Source organism: Dipodomys spectabilis, unplaced genomic scaffold (assembly GCF_019054845.1).
Source record: "Dipodomys spectabilis isolate Male_0828 unplaced genomic scaffold, ASM1905484v1 ptg000487l, whole genome shotgun sequence".
Taxonomy (NCBI): Eukaryota; Metazoa; Chordata; class Mammalia; order Rodentia; family Heteromyidae; genus Dipodomys; species Dipodomys spectabilis.
Window position 1 is genome coordinate 2,486,637 of NW_024871164.1, and position 13,360 is coordinate 2,499,996.

Consider the following 13,360-nt stretch of genomic DNA (forward strand, 5'->3'; position numbering starts at 1 on the left):
AGACAGCAAGCGTGTCAGGCTGCTGGTCAGAGAGTTTGTCCAGAAGGGCTTCCAACCAGAAAGAATTGGCCAATCATGGGGACTCAAACCCCCTCTACCTGATCTTGAGGACAGCCCCACCCAGGGTTCCAGGGGACGTCCCCCACTGGCCCCTCTGGCAGTCTTATAGCGCGTCTGCCAAGACTCTCTGCCAGCCCCAAGACCACACCTGCATGCTTTCACCAATTCCCGAAATATGAAAGTGGCGCCATGAAAACTCACCGATTTGTTCCTGAGACGACTCACTATGCCGGTATCTGGATAGTCTACAATGGAGGGCTTCCCGGCCAATGTACCAAATGTAGTACCCAGAATCTTGGACCCCCTGTAGACCACCAGAGACCTTGGATAATGCAAGCGACAAGGAGTCGTTTATTAACGAACTCACGAGCACGGACCTCATGCACACCGTTGTAGGGGTGTTAACAAGAGGCCCTGAACACAGAGTTACAGCACTTTTTATACATTTTAAGGTAGGGGCAAGGCCCCGGTAGACATGGTAAAAATGAGGTGTACTTAGTACTGGCAATAGCTAGTGGTCTTGTTTGGCCTTCTAGTGTAGAGAACAGAAGGAAGTAAAATGATGAAATAATAGTTGAGGGCACAGTATGTATATCACATTATGCCATGACAACATATTTGTTCTTAACCTGTAGGCAAAAGAGAAAAGGTACATGCTTCTTATCAAGGATTAATATCACCTCAGCAGTCACTTCTCATTCCTCTTTACAAACAAATCCTGATTTTTTTCCCATCATTCAAAACTGTTGGTTTCTGTGTTTACATAGGATGTCCTGGTGCTGCAATAGCCAACTTGTGATGATGAACTTTAGCTGGGGAGAATATACCCAATATGGTCAATTCAAAAGATAGTAGGAATATAAATATAAGAAGACAGGCTGGGTGCCGGTGGCTCATGCCTGTAATCCTAGCTACTCAGGAGGCTAAGATTTGAGGATCACGGTTCAAAGCCAGCCCGGGGAAGGAAAACCTGTGAAACTCTTATCTCCAGTAAACCACCAGAAAACCAGAAGTGGCACTGTGGCTCAAGTGGTAGAGTGCTAGCCTTGAGCTGAGTTGCTAAGGGACATTGTACAGGCCCAGAGTTCAAGCCCCATGACAGACAAAAAAGAAAAAAAAGAAGACAGTACTGAGCCATTGATTTAATGAATTCTAGAGTTACCCTTGTGCCATGGTTATTATTATGTGAAATAATAAATCTTCCTATCACTGAAATGAGTTGGACCTTCTATTAATTATACCTAAAAGCAGCCAAAATTATGCATGAGTCCTAAAGGAAAAGAAAAGGCACCTAGAAGTAATATGAGAAGAAAAATATAGGTGAAAAATAAAAATAAAGACTAAAATACATTAGGTGCATAGGGCCCTAAAAAATTCTGCCAGGTTGGCAGAAACTCACCTGGAGTTTCAGAAGCTAGCTCCAATTTACATGTAATCATCTAAGTCTATCTGCTATCAAGTTCTTAAAGGCAGTGATCTCTTCCTCTGGGAAGAGGAAGAAAAATGAAAAGGAAATAAAATTGAACAACTGTCTGTGGAGAAACCAGCTGTACATGATCAATTTCCTTCCATGGAATCTCTATTTATCAGAAGGGAATTTCTTTATCAGAAGAAGGTATATGAGGAGGAGACAGGGCAGGGCAGCTTAGAGATGGACAGTGACTCATCTGGGATGGAAGCAAGAGTTAGCATGTGTCAGACACTGAGCCCAAAGCTGAACCTGACTCTGAATCCAGAACCTTCCCAATGCACTATCATGCCAGAAATGAAAGCCAAGCTGCAAAGCCACCAAGAGCTGCTTCTAAGCCATTCTGAACACAAGCTGGTATTTCTGCTATTAATAATAATGGACAGTGAGACCAGGGTGGCCACTGTCCTCTGTTCCTCCTCAAATGGCCATCACCTGAGAGAAAGTACCCACATTCACCCATGTGTCTTACCAGAAACTCCAGATATAGTGGAGCAGAGCACTTGAAAGCAGTAGCCCAAGAAGTAAAGCAGATGGCCTGCATCCAAATCCAAGAAATTTAACTCACTGAATTGTCACTGTGGCCAGGCCTGAGCTTTTCCAGCCAGTCACTTAGACTCTAGCCTGAGGACACTATCTATTAGGATGAGATCATATAAAACATGGATGAAGGCCCCATCTGACTGTCACTGCCATTAAGAACAGTATTGTAGGATGGGTGCCAGTGGCTCATGCCTATAATCGTAATCAGGAGGCTGAGATCTGAGGACCTCACTTTGAAGCTAGCCTAAGCAGGAAAGTCAATGAGGATCCTTATCTCCAATAAGGCAAAAAAAAAAAAAGCCAGAAGTAGAGCTGTGACTCAAGTAGCAGAGTGCTAACCTTGAGCAAAAAGCTGAGGGACAACTTCTGGGGTGGGAGTGGGGGGAAGACTTACAACAAGGCCCTCTAGGACAGGTACTCTCGCTTTTGCCCATTTCCTTCAGAGCACTGTAGAGCTCCACCTTACTGACTTGCCTCTCCCTATTTTAACACAGGATATTCACTTGGCCAGTTTTCCAGGGCTACCTGGCTATCTTGTAGCCTCCACAGCAAAGAAGCTTTTTCTCTGGGATTTAACCAAGGTGCCAGTACTGTCTGTGATTGGCTAACTGTGCACATTCCAGAATCAAGGATACCTGGGTCCATCTGGCTTGGCAATCTACTGTTGTGGCTTACAGCATATTGTTCAACACTTCTGTTTTTTTGTGATAGTTCTTACTCATGGGTCATAACGGTCACAATAAAACAACTAATAGGGTTACTTGTATACACACACACACCATGCACACTGCAACAGTACTACAAAGGAAACAAGGCAACTCAACAGGGAGCTTCAGGACTCAACATCTACCACATCCTAAGTATTTCCTGCTTCTTAAGTAACTATTAATATTATTCCTATTTTGGCGCCAGTACTGGAGAGAGAACTCAGAGCTGGGGCACCGAGCCCCACTCAGCTGGGGACTGACCTATCCCTTAGCTTTATCTGCTCGAGGATAGTGCTCTACCATTTGAGCCACACCTCCTGTTCTGGCTTTTTGAGGTTAATTGGAGATAAAGACTGTCCCAGACTTTTCTTTCCAGGCTGGCTTCAAACCAGGACCCTCAGATCTCAGACTCCTGAATTGCTAGGATTACAGTACTGAGCCACCCGCACCTGGCTGCAATCTTTGTTTTTTTTTCCCTTGAATGTTTTTTATATCTCTTAGATATGGAGATCAGTAAACTCTGCTGCCCTCATTTTTCTTAGCTGCATTTTCTTTTTCTTAGCTCCTTCCTTAAACCATTACTTTTTATTTATTTATTTTTTATTTATTGTTTATTTTTTGTCAGTCATGGGGCTTGAACTCTGGGTTTGGGTGCTATCCCTCAGCTCTTCAGCTCAAGGCGAGTGCTCTACCTCACCACTTCTGGTTTTCTAGTGGTTTATTGCAGATAAGAGTCTCATGAACTTTCCTGCCCAGGCTGGCTTTGAACCAGATCTCAGCCTCCTGAGTAGCTAGAATTACAGGTGTGAGCCACCAGCACCTGGCTCTAAAATGATTTTTGTAGGAACTTCATTTCCTATCTGGTAAGAGGAACAATAATTTCACCTACTAATAAGTAAGTTGTCACAGATAGCAGTCTGAGTATGAGGCCTGGCATATATCTGCTTACTGAAACAGGCATGTCCTGCAAGGGCAGAAAGAGAGGGGGCCAATGAATGGGACCCCAGGAGTACAAGGCATCTCTTCCCTGATCACACTAAGAGCTCCCTGAAGACAGGGATAGAATCCTCAGATTTATTACCCCACATGTACAATAGGTTGATTCTATACATGACTGATGTCACAGAGACCTTAGTACCCAGGACTGATGTCACAGAGACCTTAGTACCCAGGGTAGCTCCTCTGTGCCAGGACAGGAAGGAAGGAAGAGGACAGGGGGCCTCATAGACCAGCAGCTCTTGAAGCAGCTCACCAGGTGACAAAATGAAGACAAGAGTGTAATGAGGAGACCATCACATCATCTGGAAGCTTCTCCCACCAGAGCTTAAGACTCCAAATATCAGCTCTGACTTTTACCAATCTTGAGATTGCTCCTCATGAGCCTTAGTTTCCTCATCTGTACAAGGTGGAAAATTATTGTCTTGATCAAATACGAGGACAGGGGAACCCTTGTTCCACAGAAAGGGAGAGATTTTTTTTTCTGAAGGTAAAAACTAACCTCCTAGCCAGCTACTAGTGTTTCACACCTGAAATCCTAGCTACTCAGGAGGCTGAGATCTGAGGATTACGGTTTTCAAATAGCTCAGAAAGAAAGGTAAGTCCTTGAGTCACATAACTCCAAATAATCACCAAAAAGGCAGATGTGGAGCTGGGACTCAAGTGGTAGAACACTAGCCTTGAGGGAAAACAAACAAATGAAATCAAACAAAAAATCTCCTGGCATTGCATGTAAGACCTTGGCCAGCATTCAAACCATACGACCAGCAAGAAGGATAAAAAAAGAAAAAAAACTCTCCTCAAACAAGAACAAAACCTAAGAGGCTTTCAGCTGAACGCAACTAAAATAAAAATGGGAGAACCAATTGTTTCCTGATGATGACTATTTATGAGGCCAATTTCATTTTCAAGTGATAAAAAAAAATGAGTCCCCAAAGCAGCCTATGTACAGCCTAGACTCCAGAAGAGAGGGAACGCACCCAACCCGAACTTTGATTAACTCTGATTAAGTGCCACAGACACTTGTGGCACTTAACCAGAGTGATAATCAGAGTGATAATCCAAATAATGATCAAGATAAAGTGTGGCAGAGGGGAGGAGAGAGATGTAGGTGGAAAGGAATAGCTCTTGTTTTTTTTTTTTTTTCCTCAAGAAAAACTTCTGTCTGGAATAGATTAATTCTATCTACATATTAATGTGAATTACTAATTAATGACTTGAAAATGCTTTCAACACAAAATGCTAAGCAAATGCTTAAAAAAAATGAGTCTCTGGATATGTCTCCAAAAGAAATATGCTAGCTTCCTTAATTTTCTCTCCCTTTTGTAACATTTAAAATGTTATGGTTTGAAGGAAATGGAAGGGAACTATAGAAATTCACTTAAAGCATAAAATCAGGAAATTGGAAAGCCTTGTCAAGTAACTAACTTCCTTGGAGCCCCTATGAACACTCTCACTGCACATTCCCCAGTGCACTAAGAGAGCTGTTGACACATCTGTGCTGCAGTTCATTCTTGGGATGCTTAAGCACAGATCACGTCTTGTTTGTCTTCATAGCCCTGCACACAACACTGTACCAGGTGCACAGCAAACAGCCAATAATGTGTTACATCACCAGGCCTTCTCAAAAGAGATGGGCATGCCTAGATACTCAGGAAGCTGAGATCTGATGATAGAAGTTCAAATCCAGGGCTGGGAAGGTGGCACAGTGGTAGAGTTCTTGCCTTGCATGCTTGAGGCCCTGGGTTCGATTCCTCAGCACCACATAAGCAAATAGAAAAAAGCCGGAAGTGGTGCTGTGGATCAAGTGGTAGAGTGCTAGCCTTGAACTGAAGAGCTAAGGGACAGCGCCCAGGCCCAGAGTTCAGGCCCCACGACCAGACACATACACACAAAAAAAAGAAGTCCAAATCCAGCACAAACAGAAACATCAATGTGGCCCTTATCTCTTATGAATCAGCAAAACCCCAAATTGGAGGTATAGCTAAAGTAGTACAGCACCATCCTTGAATGAAAAAGCTAAGAGACAGCACCCAGGCACTGAGTTCAAGCTCTAGTACTGGCACAGAAAGAGACAAATGGGGGGTGGGGGGGAGTAAAGTTTAAAAAAGGATGAAAAAAAGAGATTCTTGACATTGGAGAACTATGAAGGCCCATGGACTAGGTGATCAAGGTCAAAATGACCATATAAATACATCAACTTTGTGCTAAGAATGGCATATACTTCTCTAGTTTTCTTCTCCCAAACCCATGAAATTCCATCTAAAATTGAAAACACACGAGATGAATCCCAACAGATTCTAAGGCATGTCTGACTAGAGCTCCTCAAAACCATCCAAGCTGCCCCCAAACAAGGGCAGTGTCAGAAGCTGTCACAGCCAAGGGGAGCCCAAGGTGCTATAGCAACTCAATGTGAAGAGGTTTCCTGGAAGGATTTCACAGAAGTAGAAACAAGCCTGAGAAGACCAGAGCCCAGCTAAAGTTTCACAGACAGATCAGGAACCCCAACCTTCCCTCAGATCCTCTTGATGAAGACATTCTCACTGACAAGGCCTATGTAAATTTGTCATTGAAATGCAAATCCTCCTTCTCTTGAACACAAGTCCTGTATAATTTGGCACTGAAGCACCTCATGGACCACAGAGCACCATGTAGCAAGAGTCGAAACTGAGGCCCAAAGTAGGAACCAATGTCTTTCCAATTTCTAGTTTAGGATCTGGTGCTCTAGTGAGGTTGATGCTTCCACACTGGCCAGATCCAAAACTCTCCTTGCTATCCTGGATACACCAAGAACCAGTTTAGGACTCTTGAATAAATTTCTGTCAAATCCCAGCTTCTGGTCTTTGCTAGCACTGTGGCTGGTGTGGTGCAAGGACATATGTGTAGAAAGTGGTTTGGTATTTAGCTACATGCCCTTTTGCCATAGGTCACTATGCCAGGGCTACACAGAAAGTCCATCCCTGGCATGGTAAAGATCCAGTCATAAACAAACAGCTTCCAAGGGACTGGGAAGGTGGCTCAGTGGTAGAGTGATTGCCTCACATATATAAGGCCCTGGGTTCAATTCCTCAGCACCACATAAACAGAAAAAGCTATAAGCGGCACAAGTGGTAGAGTGCTGGACTTCAGCGGATGAGTTAAGGGACAGCGCCCAGGCCCAGAGTTCAAGCATCAAGACCAGAAAAAAATAAAATACAAGCAACAACAACAAAAACAGCTAACTAGGGTGTGTGGAAAAGGCAAAGTTCTGCCAGGCTGGCGAGATGGCTACACTTCCCCTGTGCAGGCCCCATCCATCAGCCTCCCTGAGGGATCTCATTTTCCAGCTCCTTGTAGGGCACATTTTCTAAATATGAACCTGTTTCTGGTATGAGAATCAAAGTGCTCCAACTGCAAGATCATAAATACTCAAAAGCGACTGCTAATAGCAGTGGCAGTTTGCAAAATGCCAATTGGATCAAGAAATGGATGTCATAAATGACATTCCTTGCTCTCCCATAATCACAGAGGTATTGTGCAGGGTTTTGGTTTTTTTTTATTTTTTGTTTTCTGGTGGTTTTCTTTTTCTTTCTTTTTAATTGATGAGCTCTTCTTTTAAGTAGGTTCACAGGGGTTCCCTGAGATTTCAGGTAGAACCTTGAAAATTACTTAAAAGAAGCCTACAATTCAAGCATACAAACAAGTCAAAAATATGCTTAATTAGCCAGGCGCCAGTAGCTCATACCTGCAATCCTAGCTACTTAGGAGGCTGAGATCTGAGAATCATGGTTCAAAGCCAGCCCAGGCAGGAAAGTCTGTGAGATACTTATCTCCAATAAACCACTAGAAAACCAGAAGTGGTACTGTGGCTCAAGCCTTAGAGCACTCGTCTTCAAAGGAAGATTTGAGGGATAGTGACCTGGCCCAGAGTTCAAGCCCCACGACCACCACCACCACCACCACTACCAAATATATATATATTTATGTATGTATGTATATATGCTTAATGGCCAGATGGTAGCGGTTCATACCTATAATCCTAGCTACTCAGGAGACTAAGATCTGAGAATTACAGTTTATAGCCAACCCAGGTAGGAAAATCTATGAGACTCTTATGTCTAACTAGAAAGAAATGTAGAAAGTGGAGGTGCAGCTTTAGTGGTAGAGCACCAGCCCTGCATGAAAAAAGGTAAGTTTACCATTCTTGTACACATTAAAACATTCAGGTCCCAGGCCACTCAGCTATAGAAGGACAAACTAGGAGATGTGAATACAAGCTAACTTTAGAACTCAGGGCTTGGCTCTCAACCTGCTACACTCCCAGTCAAAGCGGACTAAAGAAAGATGAAGGACCTCAATAAAACCATCCCTATGGCCATGTATTGTGGCACTCAGGAAGCAGAGGCAAGAAGAATACTAAGAGTATGAAGAAAACATGGGCTAGATAGATGGATCCTGTCTTAGTAAAACAATCCTTGTGCACAGGAGAAGCCTAAGGACTATGGGAACTTTTCATTATTACCTCAATGAACAAAATGATAAACATTTAGAAAATAATCAAGAGCCCTATATGAAACTGTGGACACAGAGGCCTAGCTTTGCCATAAACTATCTTTCTGAACTTCATTCCTTTATCATTTAAATGTCTCAAATACCACCTTCTGGTTGTTAAGACAACTTTGGTGAGATCCCTTATGTGAAAAGTTCTTTGAAAACCTCAAAATGCTGTATAAATTTTGTTATTAATGAGAATCCCTAAAAATTGTCTGAGTCAACTTGCTAAAATTCATTCTCTCAAGTCCCCTTTACAGGGGCAGAAAAGAGGTGAAAAGAGATGAAAATAATTGCCTAAAGTTCCAACACTGAGAAGGAATGTTATATACATGGCAGGAAGTCTGGAGTGTCATTTTCTCTTCCTGCTTTCCAGTCCATCCTGTTCACCACTGTATTCACATGCAAATACACACACATCTCTTCCGCAAACAAAGGTGCTGGGAAGTAATTGCTAGGTCTCAGAAGGAGGACACTAGCACTTCTAGGCTCACTATAACACTACTGTGACCTTTGACCCAGAGGAGAACTTCCAGCATTAGGAACACAACTCCTCCCTTACAGATAACATTGGGGAAAGCAGAGGGTCAGCAGCCCAGTACTGCAAACAATCTAAGGAAATAACTCCAAGTTCCTCATACTTTCAGAATCCTACACACTAGACCATTTCCCTTATTCCCCCATCTCCTCTATTTTCTGACATTCAGCAACATTGTGGAAGGATAAGTTACAGAATCCTAGAATCAGGGCTCATAGGAACTCATATCCTAAAGACTGCCTACTCTAACTTCTCCCATCTGGCACTCCAACTTCCTCCAGTTTCAACTTTGAATTCTTCAAAGGATGGGGAGCTCACTACTTCCAGGACCAGCAGACACTCCCCCAAACATACCCAGATGGCATGATACAGCAAGCACATAATATAGCAGGGATGAGGCACATGGACCTTCCTCAGGAGTAGCTACAGAGTAGAGGGGCCCAGTGCAAAGTGACAACACAGCACCTTTGGTTCAAATATTAATACTTTCCAGATAGCAAAAGGAGAAGGTTAAACTAAGAATAAGCCTTTTCATGTGTCATTCCTAGAAATTGAACTCAGGGCCTGAGCACTGCCCTAGATCTTTTTTGCTCTAGGCTACCACCCTACCATTGAACCATAGCACCACTTACAGTGTTTTGTTGTTGCTGTTGTTGGTTGTGAGGCTTGAACTCTGGGCCTTGGCACTGTCCCTCAGCTCTTCAGCTCAAGGCAAGCACTCTACCATTCGAGCTACAGTGCTACTTCTGGTTTTCCATTGGCTTACTGGAGATAGGAGTCTCACGGCCTGTCCTGTCTGGGGTGACTTTAAAAGGCCATCCTCAGATCTCAGCCTCCTGAGTAGCTCGGATTACAGGCATGAGTGACTAGCACCCAGCCTAATTATAAGCCTTGCTTCTGATGTTCAAGTCAGTGGGCCTGAATTCATCTATTGGCTAATACTACTAGTCATTTCCTTAGTTGAGGTAATAATTTCTATTTGTGGGGCATAAATGAGTTAACTCTGTAGGAATCTTAGAATTCAGAGTAAACACCATTTTTGTGCCTCAAAATAAGTACTACAAGTAGCATTTTAAGATGTACTCTGAGGGGATGGGAAGGTGGCTTAGTGGTAGAATGCTTGCCTTGCATGCATAAGGCCCTGGGCTTGATTCCTCAGCTCCACATATGAGAAAAAGCCGGAACTGTAGGCACTGTGGCTTAAATGGTGGATCACTAGCCTTGAGATGAAGAGCTGAGGGATATGGTTAAGGGAAGGCAGGGATTAAAGGGGAAAAACAAAGGAGGAGGCAACAATGCTTGATATGAAATGTACTTATTACCTTGCTCACGTAATTGTAACCCCTCTGTATAGAATTTTCACAATAAAAAAAAACTTATAAAAAAGAGGCAGAGGGATAGAGCCCAGGCCCAGAGTTCAGGACCCATGACCAAAAAACAAAATTGTGCACTGAAATGCATGCTAGAAGTTACACACTTAGGTACAGAGAAAGTTTGAGGAGTAATCTCAATATCACTTCATTTCAAAGATGCAGACTGCTTTTCAGCTGTTGGCTCCTGACCCCTCTGTAGATCACGAAGGCACCAGGCAAGAAGAATCACAGCCATCACTGAGGCTGGAGCCAGTTTTGTGGGATCCAATGTTGAGGTGCTGGAGGGCAGGGAGAAGCTCCTTAAAAATTATGAAATTAAGGCACTCTTAGAATACATCAGTAAGTGATAACATGTCACCCCGTCTGGACTCTCCCATTGCAAAGATCATAAATATGCCTGTGGCCCCTGCACCACCAAAGAAGAGGATCCACCAGTGTATCAGATGGCCAACTGTTAAGAGATCCTCAAAGTGGAAGGGAACGGGCTCAGACCTATGGTGAATCTGACACTGGCCACCACCCAAGCTCAGAATGTCAAAAGTCATGTATTAGACTGAACTGGTAAAGAAAGTAGTGCTAGACCAGTACTGGTGGCTCACACCTGTCATCCAAGCTACTCAGGATGCTGAAGGCTGACAATCATGGTTTAAAGTCAGTCTGTTCAGAAAAGTCCATGAGCCTCTTATCTCCAATGAACCAGAAAAAAAAAAGCTGGAAGTGGAGGTGTGGCTCAAGGTGGAGAACATCAGCCTTGAGAAAAAAGCTGTGTTGACAAGTGATGCCTGGAGTTCCAGGCTCAACATCAGAAGGGGAAAAAAAAGGAAGGAAGAAAGGGGAAGGGGAAAGGGGGAAAGGGAATGAGGGAAGAGGAGGGCAGGTAGAAAGGAAGGAAGGAAGGAAGGAAGGAAGGAAGGAAGGAAGGAAGGAAGGAAGGAAGGAAGGAAGGAAGGAAGAAAGGAAGGAAGGAAGGAAGGAAGGAAGAAAGGAAGGAAGGAAGGAAGGAAGGAAGGAAGGAAGGAAGGAAGGAAAGTAGGAAGGAAGGAAGAAGGGAGAGAGGGAGGGAGGGAGGAGGAATCCAGGACACAGGAACTGTCCTGGATATGGAAGGGGCTAGTGCGGATATGAGACACGAGTTTGAGTTGCAGTATCTCTTGAACAGGCATCTCGTTCTTCCCCATAGAGCCTTCCTGCTTCACAGCTGGCTGCCTACCTGGCACCCTGCCCCCTCTGGGCTTGTTTCCACAGAGCAGCTGCAGCTGCCACCCTGGCAGAACACAGAATCGTGTCACCTCCTGCTTCACTACCTCTGCAGGGAAAATCCAAAGTCTTCAACTTCTGTTTGAAGGCCCTGCACCTTATCAAGTGCTACCTTCACTGCTCAAAACCTAGGAGCTGGCCAGCAGGGCCAGATAGGCCAAGCCTGGGTGAGAGGAGCTACTCTGCCTGCAACCTCTTTCTCACCAATGCCTCAAGCACTACTGCTCCTCCAGATATTTGTTTATACTTGCTTTCTCCAGCGCTGAAGACAGAAATCAAACTTAAATCAGCTTAGCTCCAGCTAGCTAGGAGCTTCCATTGTATTCTCCCCAATGTGTCCTGGGGGTATTTCCATCAGGTCTTGCCATTCTGCTCCACTGTAACAGCCCAGCCTTGCTGCCTAGCACTGAGGGCAGAGATGGGGGAACACCCTGACATCTTGATTGTCCTTTTCAGAAACGCGGTAGGCACTTGACCAGTCACAAATTGATGAATGACTGCTACACAATGCCAGAGGTAAACAAGGGCTGGGGTACAAAGACTGATTGGGGTGGCATTCTGAAAAAGCCAAATCTCTGGGAAGTAGAAGTGTGGCTCCAGTAGGACAGCACCAGTAATGTGCATAAAGCTAAGTGGGAAGCCCTGAGTTCAAGCCCCAGTACCAGTATACCAACCAATCAATGAGAAAAGAACTACAATGTGCTCTCAGTGCCACTAGTGACCTGCAGGATAACCCAGCACCAGAGCTTTGGTGCCACACACTGTCTCTAAGAAGCCAGCAAACATAGAGATAGCAGACACCATCTCCTTTTTGCTGAGCTTCTTGTAACACAGACTCTTGCAGGAGCAGCCTAAATTCATTTCTTATTCATTTCCTTGGAACACCACTGCTGCTAAAATAGGACAAATCCTAGAACAGGCCGCCCACCTGCCCCCCCACATGAAAGGCAAAATGGATTTAACCTAACACCAGGAGATCTCATCTGAGAGCATCCAATTATCAAAGACAAAAAGAGTTAAAAAAAAAAAAAAGCCCAGGACAGAAAAGATAAATCTGGAGTCAAGATATGCTCCTTCTCACCAGGCCCAAAGAAACATAGGTCTCCTGGTTTCCCTTACTTGCAATAACTAGTGTATGTCAGGGACAAGCAGAAAAGGTCAAAAGCTATGTACTATGACCAGATAAGATGATGTTAAGGGAAATGAACCCCAAGATAGGGACAAGTGTTTTTTTCTTTCTTGCTAATGTATTTATAATGTCCCCCCCAAGGTATAATCCCTATTTTCATTGTATTTGATGTCGATGCCCTGCATCTTGTATATACATTTTTCTAATTTGGGGAGGGAAAGGGAAAAAACAAAATGCTTAAAGAGGGATATAGGTTGACCCATTGTAACAATGAGATGTACAAAGACACTATGTTGAAAAATGAATTTTACAATTTAGGCGGGGGTGGGGGTGTGGAGGATGTGGAGTGTAGTTGTGGAGGTGGGAAGGAAGGGATGGTAGAGGACAAACAAAGGAGGAAGCAGCAATGCTTGATAAAAAATGTACTCATTACCTTACTCATGTAACTATAACCCCGCTGTACAGTATTTTTACAATAAAAATGTATTAAAAAAAAAAGATGTACTCCTTCTCATCAATAATACTCTTTTCATTTAGGTGTTTTCATATCTATTATTTCAACTATTCTTATAAAATTTTCCTGAAAATACTCCAAATAATAGAACTCAGAGATAATTGTCCTCGTTTTCCAAATAAGGGCAGTGAGGCTCAGAAAGGCTAAATAAGTGGGCTGGGGCATGGTTCAATTAATAGAGCAACTGAATAGTAAGCAGCGGGCTCTGATTTCAAATGCTAGTACCACCAAAAAAGGAGACAGAG